The sequence below is a fragment of the Pleurodeles waltl genome, chromosome 3_1 (genome assembly GCF_031143425.1).
Source record: "Pleurodeles waltl isolate 20211129_DDA chromosome 3_1, aPleWal1.hap1.20221129, whole genome shotgun sequence".
NCBI lineage: Eukaryota > Metazoa > Chordata > Amphibia > Caudata > Salamandridae > Pleurodeles > Pleurodeles waltl.
The window spans coordinates 1,619,912,052-1,619,926,367 of NC_090440.1; the positions used below are offsets into that span (position 1 = coordinate 1,619,912,052).

The following is a 14,316-nucleotide window of genomic DNA, read 5'->3' on the forward strand; positions in this document are numbered from 1 at the left end:
GGATTGTCGCGTGGGTGTGGCATGGGCAGGGTGGTCACTGTCAGTTCTGAAGGGCGTACAGTAGTTGCACGAGCTAGCTATACTGGGGTGGAATAAACGTGGGGAAACGGGAAACAGGATAAGTCAAGGGTGAAAAAGGGGGTATCACGGTCGCACTCCAAAGGGTTAAGTCAAACAAAGATTAAAGTAAAAGTAGGAGGAGTGGATATAGACGGGGATGGGTTTTGAGCAATAGTAGAAGCAGAGGGTAAGAGAAGGAAAGGTGAGAAATTAGAAGCAAAAGAGAGATATAGGCCTCAGAAAGATTTGAGAGAATGAACCAGGTTCACCTCAAGGTCTAGGGATGTATCTCTTAGGAGCTTGGTGCTGTTAATCCTGGAGTCTAATCCTGCAAATACCTGTCTCCTCCAGGGAAGGGGTAGATGGTACAGTAAGCCGATCGGAACCGCTATGATAGAACCGAGCAAGGTTGATGATGGGGAGGAGGAGAGGGTGTAGCGTCAGAGCCGAAAAGGGGGTCTGTTACATGCCAACGTAACTGTTGGCCTGGAGGGATATTTTGTGTAATGGCAGAACTAGTCGAGAAGGGGTTTAGGTGAATATCTGAAGACGCCATGAAGGGCCTCCTAGTAACCTTTCACTGTCTTTTTTTTTTATTTATTTTTCTTGTGATAGGTTTATGTGCTGGTCTAATTTGTAATGGGGCTCCCAGTTTCTGGCACCCAGAGGGGCCCACAGCTCCTGTGGCAGACCTGGTGGGGGATGCGGGCACTGCTCGTCATTCATAGAGGTAAGTAGGGGACACACATAGCCTCTCTCACACGGCGCTCTGCTCACCTTCAGTGCATGTGAGGGCCTCCGAACAGCTACTTGGATGTCTGCTGCCATCCTTGCAGCGGATCCACACCTCCAAGTCTGCCCCCAGGGCAGTTGTTGTGGCTGCAGTTGTTGGTGCACCGGGTCTTCCCCAGCGGGGTCCACTGCATGGCGTCCCAATATCGTCCTGAAAATGAGCCCGCTGCTGCTACCTGCGACGCAGGCTGTTGGCTCTGATGGCACTCCTGCACCCCCCTGATTGGAGCCTACCTGACCTCGGGGTCTGCTCCTCGGCTTCCATGGGTGGAGGGAGGAGAGGGGGTTCCCCCAGTATCTGACCGGCTCCGCCACCTCCCTGTAGTACGCGCCGGGCCGCAGAGCTCAGTTTTTAGGCAGCCACCATCTTCGTAGCTAGACCATTGCCCCAACCTATATTCTTATGATCTGAAACGTGTCTTCTACTTTTTAAAAACACTTAAAAGCCTGGCTTCCTAAATAATAAACCTCTATGACCCATGATCTTTTTATTAGCTTTTGATAGTCCTTCAGCGCCAAGAGGCTTAGCCACAGGAGCACTTTGCAATTAACCCCTAACAGAATTACATACCTCTCAACCCTCTCTCTTTTGGGGGTCTCTCCTGGACTTATTTTTCAACAAAGAGCCATGCCTCCTATTGACTTCAGTGGCTCACCCTATTGACGATGTTCCTCACACACAAAAAAATACATAAAACCATTCACATCAATTTTAATGGGACCACCTTCTATAATTACTCCTTCCTAGCCTTCTTGGGGCTCCACAAAGGTTGACAGGTGTGTAACTAAATAGTACACTGATCATGGTTAACTCGGTGTTTTACCGAGCATTAACCCATAATAGGAAGGCACCAGAATCCCATTAAAATCTGAAGATGAGAGTTAACAATTGGCGAGTAAGTTATAAAAAAACACTTTTTTGGTTGTGTTCTTTAGGAGATTTGATTTTAAGTTGTTGCTACTAAAAGCTTCTGGCAGAGCCTTTGAAAGCTTTGAGGTAGATAGCTGCATTGTGCTATTGTGTAGCGCCTTCCATGCGTGTGTATTATTGCTTCTGAGTTTCTCAACGGTATTTCCAGGAATGTGTGAATGGATCAAGGATTTTCAATTGAACTCTTACAGCGTTTGCTAGAGACACGTGTTGTGCGCAGGCGTAGACTCGCAATCGAGAGCAAAGTGGGCTTCTGCACGCAAGAAATTAGTTCACTTTCCCTAAAGGGCATTGAATTAATAAGACCTCCCTGGTGCATCCGGTAATTGGCACTCTGGCAGCTTAGAGATAATTAACTTTCAAAAGCTACGACGTTAAAATGTCTGCGGTTTTCTACATCCAGTCATGGTTAGTACATTATGTAAAGGTTTGTTTTCGTGTTCCATTGCTGTTAAAAAATACAAAATTAAACAAATATTTAGTACCGATTGGAAAATAGGTTTTTTTCGGTACGTTTTGAGTGCACAGCATGCAGTTGGGCACTGAAGTTGTTATACGTTTTCGAGAATAGAATTGAGAGGACGTTTTGTTCCTATTGATATGCATAGCTATTTTTGGCATTAATTTGAGATACATGTAATTCAATCACCTTGAAATCATCAAGGTAGTAAATTGTGGAAGAGCAGCCCATGGGATAGAGTGTTTTTCCTTCTTGATATCCGGAGTTATTGGTAGATTAATAGCTATTACAATCTTGAAAAAATCGCAAACTGGATCTAATCTCAGGTTGTAGAAAGCCCAATACAACACATTGCTTTTAATCCACGTTTGATGCCTTACTCCACATATGGCACCCTTTGTAGATGAGCTACCCATGGGTGAGGGGCCTCAGAGTACTTCCCATCACAGGAGCACCTACTAGGTGTATTCCACAGACTGACGTCTGAGTAGATAGGAGATACGCAGGTAGCTAGACCAACGAGGCTTTAGTGGCAACGACGGGGGCATTTTGTAAGTGCTTGAAAGAAAAGCCTGTAAAACCCATTACTTAAATACTCTGGTGCCACTGCTGATAGAAGTAGAATGTTACTACCCCCAATGTCACAAACAGTGGAGTAAAAACCCAGCTCCACAGCCCATGCCGTATAACTCAGCTAGACCAGAGTCCATCTGAACACACTGCACACAGAATTCCCACTCCATATTGGCAAACCCACAGACACTCATTCTGCAACACTAAACAATTATGAGGAATATTTTAAACCATTTAGGCCCTGATAACGAGTGTCATTGTTTCCGACCTATGTGTAAATCCGTGTTCGCACAGAGGTCAGAATTAAGAGTTTGTTTATATTTAAAGTATCTGATAATTATCTGATCGGTTAAATATCTCACCCATCATTAAATATTGCCAGGTCCAACCTGCCAACATTTAATTGAGGAAAAGCATACAGTATTCACTGTAACATGCAGATTTTGGTGTGTGAAACACCCAGATCTGCATGTTTTTCCCTAGAAAATCGTTTTATGTGGTATTAATCGCACTCAATAAATAACGTACCCCGTGGAATCGTTATTTATCAGGTGTGATAAATAGCCCCTATACTGGTGTATAGGGTCTTAGTAATTTAGCATTAAAACAATGGACACCATGCTAAAATGCCTTTTGGCTCCTAATGGATCTACATTAAAATATTTTCCGATTAAAGATGATATGCATAACAATGACTATAGGAAGTCCAACTCAATTCTTCATTGTGGGCAAAGAATATTTCCAATGGTCACCGAAAACATGCATCAGAAAGTGTTTGATGTTCAGTTATGTCTTTGAATAAAACATATAAAACAGTTGCAATAGGGATGTGATTTCCAACCAGAATTGTCTGATGACACTTTGAAACCATCTTACCGTATGTAAATGTATTTGCGGTATAAAGGATAGCTTCCTATAATAGACACTACACAAAACTCACTGTATTACATTATAGAAACAGTAATTGCTACTCCAATGTTCAAAAGGTGAACGTTCTCAAATAATGAAGTGGAATATCATAACAAAGGGGGAACACAGTTCTTCCCAACAAGACCCTTAATTTCTGTCCGCTTGGTAACATTTACAATTAACATTTACATTTTGCAGTCCGAGGGTGATGGTCGGCCCCCTCTGTCCTATGAGATAGCACTTGGCATTTTTAAGAGAGCTGAGCGCTATCTTATAGCACTGTTTCTGCTGGTCTGACCAGTGAGAAAGCTCTATTGCAATGTTCCTGACAGTCAGTCAGGCAAGAACATTGTATTAGGACAGGGGGGGATGCCACCACCATGGTGGTGGCGTCCTCCCCATGGGTTTGGAGGTGGGACCCCCAAACTCTTAATGAGGCCCTTAGTCTCCTGCAGTGTGTATTTGTCAAGGATAAATAAATGATCCCAAGTTACAGTCACTACATATTTTGGACATGCATATCAACAAGACCTAACAAAACACAATATTTGTGCTGTAGTGTATATATATATTAATCGTTTTTACAGAAATATAATTTTCAAAGTTAAGGGGGTAAATCACAATCTTTTGATATGCCAACTATGAGCCTCAAAGGAAAACCTGGATAGTATGAATTGAGAAGCATTTAAATTACAGATTTGATCATTTTAGCAGATGTGGTCATAGTTAACAACTCGCATTTACAACCCTACAAACTTCATGTTTAAACTGAAAAGTCTCCTGGTTTATGGAAATTACTTAGAGTATTGGCACAAAAACACAACTTTGGCAAAAATGTCATAGAAGTATAAATGTCAAAGTTGGGTACAGAATCCCTGCGATATGCCTGATTGTCATGAGAACAAATGAACAGGTAAATGATTTCGATTTCTTGTATGCAACTGCATCTCATGTGGATATCCAAAAATATTGCATAACATTGACGCTTTTCCAATGTTGAAAACACCTACTTCAGAGCCACTGATTCATCCCCGTTCTTGTTCATGTCCTGTGCTATGTGTCATAGTACTAACAGTGAAAAATTTGCGTGTTGGTGTCATTGTTTTGGACTTGTGACAAGGACAGAAACATTTCCAATAAGTGACATAAAATTATGGAACTTGTGACAGCAAATGTGAATATCTTCTACTACACTTGTACATTGAATCCTATTCGAAATATTTGTATGTAAAGGGATTGAATAATATTTATAATAATGTTTTCGTCTAATTGCTATAACACAGTGTTTTTCATACCTCCTGTTATATACTATTGCCAAGAACGTGTAAGGCTTGTTCTATAATTATAGCCATATTCTGATTCTGTACATATTCTTGACTACACAAAATGCATAATTCAGAAAATATTAAAACATGTTTTTTTGGAATGTGTGCTGCTCAGATCATTCATCTGCATCCTTGTCATGAAATTACATAACATTCGGCATGTTTGTATAACAACTTAAAAAACAAAAGTAATTTATATCTGAGATATGGAATTCATATTTATGAAACAGCAACTAGGGGGTGGATGTACTTGAGACAGCAGCTACAGCATCTAAGCAATGCATTCATGCCGACTCAAAAAGTATATAGGGTTGCTAACAAGGGCGGCTCCTCCACAAGGGCGGAGGAGTGTTGCCCCCTCCAGCAGCGGCAGCTGCAAACCTTTTCCCCCAAAAAGATAATAAACCTTGTTTATTATCATTTTTGGGGAGAAGGGGCTGGCCATGGAGTGACAAGCAATGACGGGGAGTGCTCAGAGAGCATGTATGTTTGGCCGGCCGTCTCGGACCGGCCAAACACACATGTGCTTAGGGCTCTCTCCAGCCCAGCAACACAGTTGCTGGCCTCGAGTGAGGCTCCCAGTCTGCCTGGGAGCACCCTGGCTGGGCACTCCCAGGCAATCCTGAGACTGCTCTGAGTAGCGTCAGGATTGGCGAAGGGCAGGCTGGAGCCTGAGCCTGCAGAGGAGCGGGAGGGGCGGATGGAGCTGCACGTGGCAGAGGAGGTAAGTGTTTTTTTTAATTACTTTTTTATTTTTAATTTAATAGCCCCTCTGTCCCCTCTTAACCCCACTCCCTTCCTCCATGCACCACCCTGCCCCTTCTGCATCGCGCGAGCCGCGACTGGGTGCTAAACCTCCTTTACTCAAAGGTCAAAAAAGACTTATGTGGAAACTATTGTACTGTGTGGCATGATCCTACTAATCATGCCTTCAAGATTTAATAAATTGTCTTTGAAAGAAAAAGCTTTACATCATAAAGAGGTTATTTCGAACGATTGGCATTTTATTGAATTCTGATAGCCAGTCAATTGAAGCCCCTCTGTGTAGCAGTTTATGAATCAATCTGTAGATCACCAGGCAAGATGGTCTTAGAAGAGCGTCATATTTGCAAATTACTTTGCCTTCACTCATGGCCCGTGTCCCTCTAAAATGTTAAGGAAACTATGAACTATTGTATTCTTTGGTGACACACCCATGAATATTTTATCTCCTTGGAAACAAACCTGAATTGTATTTCAGGGCTCCCCCTGATATTCAGCTCTCCATTGCTCTTTAGCATGGATTCCATGCTACCAATATGTTGTTAATAGATAGCTACATACAAAATCCAACAAGTCAGAATTTCTTTGCTCGATACTGATCAGATAACAACATCTAGTACAACTTTCTGTTATTCACCATGTTAGCTGTCTCTTCATTAAATCATAGTGCAGTCTTTAAAATAATATATATATATATATACCCTTTGGAATGTAGTAATTCAAGTAGTAAACTTTAGGGCCTCAACTAAGGATTTCATATTGATTGCATAATTGTAGTAGCCAGGATCATGCATAGTGTATTTTCAGTTAATCAGGTTTATATTTACATGGGTTATCAATATGTGCTACAGTTTTTCTCCTTATTATTTCGCAAGCATCTAGTTCAAATGTGTTCATGATATAGAAAACAATTATGACCACTCTATGATAGGACGCAGAGAAATAATTATTAGTTCACAATGTCTGCATAATATGTCTAACTACTCAACTCTCACATGTACATTTGACTAACTCCCTAGTTACTCTCTCAAATGGCGCGTGTCAATGATTACATTTGATTTTGTTTAATATATTACAAAATCATCATTTTACAATGTGAAAAGACATACATTTTGCAAAGTTTAATTAGTTTATTCTCTTTTCACAGGGATGGAAATAGAGCACTGTAAACAGCTGGCTGTGAAATTCTCTTGAATGGTCAATGACAGTATGAAATATAGTTTTTGAGATTCATAGTCTTATATAGAGTTTGGCCGAATTTTTTTTATCTGACTTCCCTGTTCAGCAAGTTGTAGGTCCACCACCTTTAGCAAAAGTCAAGATAACTGCCCTGCTTCTTCCAGCAGAGCCCCCTCTGGCTTCAGCAGTGGAAACCATCGACTGATGGCCCATCGGATAGTGTGTCCTCAGTTTATACAGGTCCGACCATCTGCCTTATTTAGAGCAGACCTTCCAATGTTGTTTTTCTACTTAAAACTGCCAGGTAAAGCCGGGAAACATGCAAAAGCAGAGTTGACCCCTGTCTTATCTGCCTTCCACATTTGTGGAAAGCTCCATATGGCTAGCCTCAGACACAGAATGCACACCATTCATTCTAATAAATTGTGCATTTACTTGAGGGCTCAAATTCCCACAGGTTTCATGCTGCTGGTTCTCTTAACCAAGTTCACTGAATTCTATTTCTGCTTAAGATGGTAAAAATGGGTTTTCACGAATTTCGGAATATTATAAAGTTATATTTAAGATGTAGCAAACGATGGAGAATGTTGTACCACCCTATTTTGTTTTATGTAGCAAGCAGTAAATAACATGTTTAATTGAGAGGACTGAAAAAATCTTTCCGGATTGGTACAGTGTGAGTTAAATTTTCAGAAGCTATAAATAGGTGTGCGCACAAAGCTGGTGGTAGTTATGTTAACTATACATTTTTCTTTACCCACCACTGTGTCATTTGTTGAAAAGCAAATGCAGTGTTATCACCCACTGAGATGGCAGGAGAGGCTGGCAGTCCTCCATCTCTCCACTAAAACAGACATTATGGCTTCATGCCACTTTCTCTGTACTTTCTCCCACTCCCTGCCCCACTCCCCTATACCTTGCAAACGAAACCCACTAAACTCAGAGAACTTCATAGTAGAAAGAGAGTAGGCATTGATTGTTGAAAACGTTATCAAAATGGCTAGTTAATGCTACATTTTGTGTCAACTGCTACTTCAGCAGTACTGAATGGTACTTGTAGCACAAATCATCCCCTAGTACATTGAAATGGGAATGATTAGTACTGCAAACACTTCAAAGAACCACATTGAAGACTCGGGAGGAATGCATAAAATAAGCTACATTTTGTTCCTTCCTGATTCTTCATGATAGCACAAAGTGGATCCCATTGACTACACCTCCTAAGGGAAAGTTCCCCAAATCAAGGAAAATACCTTGGGTTCCTGCACAGGGAATGGCAGATGAGATGGGGCCATGCAGTCTGGCTCTGGACCATGTTGCTACACCTCAGGAAATGATTTTTCCAACTTTTGTTAAACCTCAGGAAATGTTTACTCCAACTTTTGTGGATTATTCAGAGATTGGGTGTAGGGCACCTGCATATCTTCATAGAATTGCAGATGAGACAACGCCTGTAGAGAGAAGACATGGTGCAATGCTTTGCAAATGGCTGTACCAACCAGTTGTGTTTGGAGTTAAGTCCCTATATAACAGTAAAATGGGAATGCTAATTCTGATTGTTTACATCCATTTGAAAGACAACGTGGGGCAGCTGCTAATTCTAGTTGATTAAAAAAATACAAGAAAGGGTTTGCAATTGTATTCATATGTGATTATTCAAAATTATCATGTGTTTTTCCACCTGATTGTTAAACCAGTTTTTGTAAAACTAACTTATTTTTCTATGGCTTTGACATTGTGGAGAATAGGTTTAAATGATTTATTGAACTTCATCTTCTGCTCTTCTCTCTTTATATTTATGTACTAACTACCTCCTAATTTCTGATGTGGTCTGTGTGCATTATGAAAAGGCTAAGTGGAAGTCTGTTCATATGTTTGCATGTATTTCTTGTTCTTTTTGATTTTTTGAAGCAGTACTGTAAGTGTTTAAATTTTAAGATAAGCTTGTATTTATTTCTTGCAGCAATTCCTGCACTCTACAAACTTTAAAGAATAAATTCATTTCACCAGTGACTGTAAATCACAACTATCGTCTGAGCTGGTTCTCACTGCGCCTTTTTGTGCCTTCAACTTATAAATGACTGAGGTTTCTACCTTCGCTGAGCAGTTCATGCTTCATTATTGTGTCTACCATCATATGAGAATCGAGACGATTGCAAATCTCTCTGAAGTGACATTATCTGCTGGACTCTCTCCTTTAGGTAAGCAGACATTTATGGTATTTTGTGCAGGCTTAACTTGACAGCTTTGTACGTTAGTTATGCATAACATAAAATCTGCTATACTGATGTACAAGATCAAGACACCAATGCTGAACGTCAAATGCCCAATTGATGCAATACTAGTAATATGATGTTATGCTGCTTAGAATGTCATATTAGATTCTATTTTATTCTATCCAAAGATTTCTCTACCTTGCAATATTTTCAATATACTCTAGAATATTTTTCTTTTTATTTCTACAATCTTTATTGAGTTTTTTTTTTAATTACATTTTATGATTGGTAGCTTTATATAGTATGAATCTATCCTAATGTCACAGTGAAGTGTTTTACTTAGCACTGCATACTGAACCCTCATAATTGGACACACTAAAGAAAATCTGAGCACTCTGCAGATAGTTACAAATTTGATCCAAGATCTGCAACAAATGTCACAAGGAGGGAATATATCACCCACATCCTGAAAAAAACCCAAATGTGTTTATTCAGATAAAATGTAATTAATAAAACCAAATATACAAAAAACATGTATACGATACATACAATAAATACATAGCTAAATTAAGTAGAAATACATATCAATACAGTCCACAACTTGATCATAGAATTAATTGATACTAAAGGACAAGTTTTCATGGAGTTTATTATGTTACAAATACAGGTAGAAAATGCATTGGCAGGCAGTTTAAGTCAAGGTAACCTTTATAAAAATTACCTTAACACATACATCCATACATTGTATTCACTGGACTACCAGAAAAAGAAAAAAAAATCCTAATCAACTAAGGATTTTGTAACTTGGATGTTGTTGTAAAACCTGATCTCTCTCCCTAAAAAATAGACCTAAGACAGAGTTTAGATCTTTTATCTACTACTACTGATATATTGTAGAACTCACTACCTGGTTAGCTCAGGCCTCATTATAAAATGCTGCCTCTCAGAAAAATGACCAAAACCATTCTTTCATTGCAATTGGCTAAATACACATTGACACGTTTCTGACAAGTGCTTTGACACCAATTGTGAACAGTGGAGAAGGAAAAGGAAATATCCCCATAGACGAGATGGACATAGTTGCAGTTATTATTTGTCTTATTTATTGCACTATTCATGCATAGCCACATTCCATCAGTGATATAATTGTTCACTTTGTCCAGCTACTGCTCACATTAGAACAAACTGTGAACCAGTATCGCTTCCTAATAGAAAATGTTTAAGAACGAAAGGGATGGCATTGTGTGTTTCCTGTTTTTCTGCTGGGGACAGCAAATAGTTTGAAGAATCAGTAAATATTTTATGGTATCTTTACAAGTCCTCTATTATTCTTCTGCTGTGCTTTTTTAACTAGTTTAAGCTGTGTTCTGCAGTTAGTGAACAAACAATGTAACAGTGCTTCAGAAATATGAGTTTTTTATGTTTCATGAGTGGATTGGATTGACACTATTTGTGACTGAGGTATTTCACCCTGTATAAGGTAAAATGTGACTGATGTTTTGGTAAGCTACTCGGAATATTCAAATGCAGCGGACTTCACAAGATAATAATGTGAAAATATATGATTGCGCTCTTTCAGTATTTGTATAACTTTGTATTCACATATTCCCTGGGTCCAGTACTTATGTTTTGTCTGGTATTGTTACTCTCACCAATGGGTAAATTTGTCATATTTGCACATTTTACCTCTTGTAGAATTTTATCGACCAAAATTAGATTCAACTTGATATTTGTGCTGATAGCTATAATACTAAAAACACTTGTTAGCACTCACAAAAATGGAGTTTATGATGGGACAATAAATGCAGAAATGTTGCTTAGACTCATAAAAATGGCACCCATCAAATGCAAATAGTTTAGGAACAGTAGGAAATCAATGAAGTTTCCATTTTTTAAAGTTTGGTACATGCATTAGTTTGTTTACACGCATAATTTTGTCTTGATGTAATTTTAGTAATGTCTGTGGGCTCGTTATTTTAAGCAACTAGACCTGCTGTCCGTGCCCTTTAGCCGAGTAACGTTTCCTTGTATTTTGTTTTATTCTTTTAGAAACTATCACATTTGTGGTAATGTTTTATTTTCCTTTATCTTGCTGTCCTGTTGCTTAGGAAAGCATTTACATTTTTTAGCACAACATTCTTTTACTCTGTGCTTTCTCCAAGGCTGCATCGAGATAAGTTTGCTGGCACAAGTGGTACACTGAGTCTCTAACATTTCACAGAAACATACGTATTTTTACATGGGAATCACACATCTTGCATAGTGACAGCATGGTGGGACTTTTTTTGTGGTTCACTTTCCTTGTCACCATTGTGCTTCTAGTATGTTTTATCAATCTAATTATTGCAGTTCATGTTGTTTTACCTAGGATGTAGTTGATTCAATAAATCTTATTGAACCATCCTCTGCTTCTGTTTGTCTTTGCATGTGTGAGATGAATGCAACTGAGAGAAAAAGATGAGATCTGATCCACCACGATTTCCCTGAGAAGTCACAATGTTATGCGCCCAGTTGCCAAAAATCACCCCTGCTCCTGGGCATTGGTGAGGTGCTGCTAGCTGACCGGAAATGGATTAGGCCAACAGTTGTCACATGGTTTGGGATCGCATTGAGTTCACCACAATTTAGGCGATTCTGCCACCCAACTCCAGCAGCCTCATTGGTACAATGAGAGCCAATGCGACAACTTTAATATAATATGAATTAACTCAAATATTCACATTCCCACTGACATATTTCTAGCACATCACCACATATATTTTGCAAATATTTCACAAATACTGTAAAGGTTTGTGGCATTTGAACATTAAAATAAAATAAAAAACTCAAAACAAGTGTTCTATATCTGTAATGGTCACCTAAAATTAGTGAATACAAGGAAGATACAATGGTTTACTGCAATGATTGTTTCATTTTACTTGTCAGAGCACAGTAATACTAGAGTAATTGAAGATACACTCCTTAATCAATGGCATTAGTCTGATGTACACTGATTGACAGAGGGGTGTGTGAGGAAGTTAGTTCAGCAAAAAGAGGAAAATGCTGGAAGCTTTCCATTTCTTAAATGCATGCATCATGGGAACTAGCACATTGCCGAGTGTCCCTGATTCGTAAAGGAGAAGGCACCTACACAGGTTTCTTAATAATATCTGAAAGTGAAATGCAGAATATGCAAAAACATTATATTTGTTTATGTTTCACAATTAACTTTCACATTTGAACTAAACCACATATTGACTTTATTACACATATATGTAGATGATATCTTACACAGCTCACATCATTTGCAATCATATTACAGTCATTAATAATACTTTCTAATGCTGCATTAAGCTCTAGCATTTTAGAAATTGTGAGTATTTAAATTGTTTGCCAATTTAAATTAAGAGATGATGCCTTTATTAAATGAGCTAAATGTAAAAAATATGTTACAGTATCATTTTGAGTACCAAATAAGGTTTTTCAGCAGGTTGTTAAAGAGTAAATGACATTTCAGTAAATCAGATTCTGGCACGATTGGAATTTTAACCTTCATCAACGTAGTACAAAATATTGCAAACTGGTGAGGAAGTTCACATTTTATTAAAAAAGGCACTAAATTGTTTTTATTACAAATAATGTTTTTATCTCTATTTTAGCTTATGTCAAACTATGAACATTTTGGGAAATGTCAAGTTCAATAACTTTGGAAGAGAATACATTAAGTAGTTTCTAAATCATACTTGAAGGATTTTTGTTCTATGGCTCAAAATGCTAGTGAAGTTTTTATCTGGATACTGTTCAAACTGATAATCTGTATGTCAAGAAAGATGTTGATGTCAATCTTTGAAGCTTCTTCCCAGTATTCTTATGTCAATTCCTCTTACACAATTCCAAGAATACTTGGATGTATAAGCAGCACAAAAAATATGAGTGTGTGAGTTATGTACATGTAAGTTACTTGGCTACTTGTATTTCACTGGTATACCCCTGTGTTGTCAATCAGTTATGCCTTATAGAGAAATAAGTTGTATATTTTTTCCTGGCAGAAGTTAGGTCTAAGTCTGGAAATTCTTTATAAATTAGGCTGTTTGTTTACCATTTTTATAGTTCTAAGACTATAGCTCCTACATCCCAGAAACTCTGCAGCCAGATTGATGAATCTATGGAGAATATGCACTGGTGTGTTATTTCTGAGCACCTGCTACCATTTGGTAGGTTGGGCAGAGTTTTAGTCCCTGATAGGGATTGGTGGACTGACAAATGGCATTACATGTGTCAGGTTTGCCTAACTAGGAGGCAGGTTTTAAAAGTAACATAGTAGCTTTGGTTTGGGTGATCTGCTTCTTAAGGTCCATTGCTGAACAATCTAGCAGTAGGAAAAAGGGTAATTGCTCATTGTTTCCCTTTCACAGACCATTTAAACAAACATACCTCCTTTGAAACAGGACTCATATGTAGAACGTACATATGGAATACAGACCATAGAAGATCTCTTATACCACAATGCATTCTATTTTTAACTTCTCACATTTAGAACATAGAACTCTTGCAGTACTTTATGAAATGATTTGATTAGTTCTCCCATTTAAAAATAAAATTTTCCTTTATGCTCTCTCATTTCACAATGCCATATTTTGAAGTTCTTAAAAATAAATTGGTGTCTTGTGGAGAATGAGAACTGAGGGTATGCATCTGAAGCATCTTGATAGAGAATTATTTGTGAGAAAGGAAATATTACACCAGTAAATTTAAAGCAACAAAAGACAGCAATGTTTTGTACCACAGAATATCAACCATAAAAATATTTTGGGTCAACATATTGTTGTCAAAATATCAACAACCAGAGTATTGACTTTACATACATATAATGTAAAGTGCAAAAACGTTGGCTTACAAATTATTGTGGTCCGAATTATTGGCATTATATTGATAAGTATTTGTGTTTAGTCACAATTAACATTATTGTAATTGAAAATGAAAGTTATGTTATGTTTAAAAACGTAATATCTTAAAAAATCCTAACAATTTACATTCAACACTTAAATTATTAACTTCTTAAATATTTTAAAAAATGCATACTTTTGTCAAAGTAAAAAAAATATAAAATCTTATTAAATTCTACCTTAC

General features: G+C 38.1%; 1 long non-coding RNA gene across 1 annotated transcript in view; it reads left to right on the forward strand.

Moving 5' to 3' along the window:
- Nucleotides 1–14,316, forward strand: part of LOC138285395 (uncharacterized) — a 716,556-nt gene that overhangs the window by 333,629 nt on the left and 368,611 nt on the right. Inside the window, exon 2 of the long non-coding RNA XR_011201587.1 lies at nt 8,955–9,192. This is a non-coding gene — a long non-coding RNA (uncharacterized lncRNA). The remainder of the gene's footprint in view (nt 1–8,954; nt 9,193–14,316) is intronic.